The sequence below is a fragment of the Eschrichtius robustus genome, chromosome 12 (genome assembly GCF_028021215.1).
Source record: "Eschrichtius robustus isolate mEscRob2 chromosome 12, mEscRob2.pri, whole genome shotgun sequence".
NCBI lineage: Eukaryota > Metazoa > Chordata > Mammalia > Artiodactyla > Eschrichtiidae > Eschrichtius > Eschrichtius robustus.
Genome location: NC_090835.1, coordinates 35,808,309 through 35,810,385, shown reverse-complemented (window position 1 = coordinate 35,810,385; position 2,077 = coordinate 35,808,309).

Genomic DNA, 2,077 nt, shown 5'->3' with positions numbered 1-2,077 from the left:
GGCCGGACGCCGCGCGGGGGCGCGTTAAGAGTCCCGGGAGCCGCCCGCGGGGGCGGGGCGCCGGCATCACCCCAGGTTGCCCCGCCCCGCCCCGCCCCCGGACCCGCGGAGGCAGCCCCGCCCCAGCCCTCCGGCGCTGATAGGAAACCGAGGCGGTTGGGAGCCTGGGAGACTCTGGACCCGCCCCGATGCTGTCCACCCGCCGAACCTCTCCGTCTCTTTTTACTTCCTCCGAAATCTGCGGGGCAGCTGCGGGCTGCGAGGCTTCTGTGAGTCAGGCTGCACTGCCATGCCGGGATTAACCACCGACACAAATAATGTGATAATAATTCCAGGTTCTTTTTTTTTTTTTTTTTTTTTTTTTAAACATCTTTATTGAAGTATAATTGCCTTACAATGGTGTGTTAGCTTCTGCTTTATAACAAAGTGAATCAGTTATACATAGGCCCGGCTCAGGGTTCTCCGGTTGACTCGCATCTTCACTGCAGACCGCTCTCCTTCCTCCACAAAGCCCTGGAGTGAAACTGAGAGGGGAGGCTTCATTGATTATCCTTTAGTAAAAATGAGCAAACTGAAACTGGCAAGGTCAATTAAGGTCACAGGGCTGGTGCGTGCAGGGGGTTCTGCCCTAGCAAACACGCCCTATCCTCAAGCCCCAGCCCCAGAGAGGGACCCCAGGGCTTGAGGAGCCTGTAGGACGATGAGGATTATGAAAATGAGAACACATATTAGTAGTAATGATAATATCAGCTAATGTTAACTGAGAAATTACTAGAGGCAAACCCTTCACAAGTTATTAGGGCCTAATAACACTGCTGACTCCTAGGGAGATCACTGGGTTTGGTTCCAGGTCTGTAGGGACAGGAGAACCCACCTCTGCTCTTACCAGGTCCCCTGGCCCCCAGGGGGACGAGGGTCCCCCGAGTGGGAGTAGGGAGGGGACTGTCATCACAGACGCTGTTGGTGGAGTTGACCCACCCCACATGCCCCAGGAGGTTGATACCCTTTACCATGTCTTATACAGGAAGAAGCTCTATTTCACAGAGGACAGAGAAAGGTATCCCCTCAGATCAGTGGCTGAGGAGGGGCCTGCATCAGATCTGTCTGATGCTGAGCCCCTGAGCGAGCTGAGGGAGGCAAGTGGCCAGGCCTTCCTTGCCTGTGTCCCCTCTGTGTCTTTTGCCAACACTCAGAGCTCTGGGTCACAAGGGACAATGGACTGAATGTGACTGAGTCCCCCACCCCACCTCCGGGTGCTTCTTGGCTGTTCCTCTGCTGGCCTGGCTCCCAGATGCCCAGCCAAACCCTAAGCCAAGTGCATCTCATAGCACTTGGGTCCTGCTGGCCCAGCCCACGGAGGCCTGCCCACCCAAGTTTGGCTCCAAAGCTGGCAAGGGCTGCAGGCTGGATTGGAGTGAGATAGCCCCAAGGGTATGCCATGTCAGAGACCTGACGTGTGCCTCTGCCCTCAGTCTGATAAGAAAGGACATACCTTTGAAACCCTTTTTGGAAGCTCTGTGCCTTCCAACTCTGGCCTTTAGAGCAGTGGTTTCCTGTTCCAAACCTCAATTTCTCCCTCTGCCCAATGGGACTAATCCTCGCCATTCTGCACCCACCCTGGTCTCTAATGGTGGCACAGGTCTCTCCATGGCTCTGGGGATCCAGCAGTGATGGAAGAAAATGCCCCTCCACCTGCCCCATTGTGGGGTTCTAGGGACCCCTGGGGCAGCTTCTTGTCATCCCAGGATTCCAGGTGAATAAGACCCAGTTTGGCATCACCACAGCCTTCTCCTCCCTCCCCCCTCCCCGACACCCCTGGCCTACAAGGTCTGGGTGCCTTAGCTAAGGCACAGGGCAGAGCCAAGGTCTAGCTCCTCCTGCTGCTCAGATCTGGGCACCCAACTAGACCCTTGGACATGAAGACCTTCACAATGCTTGTGCCCTTCCACTAGGAACTCTGTGCCTGGGAGATGATGCTGAGGGAAGTTCCATCAGCAAGCATGTCTGCAATGGCAGCAGGCACGGGCTGGTGGGGGCCTACGTGGTCATTTCACCCAATCGGTGTGAAGACCAAGCC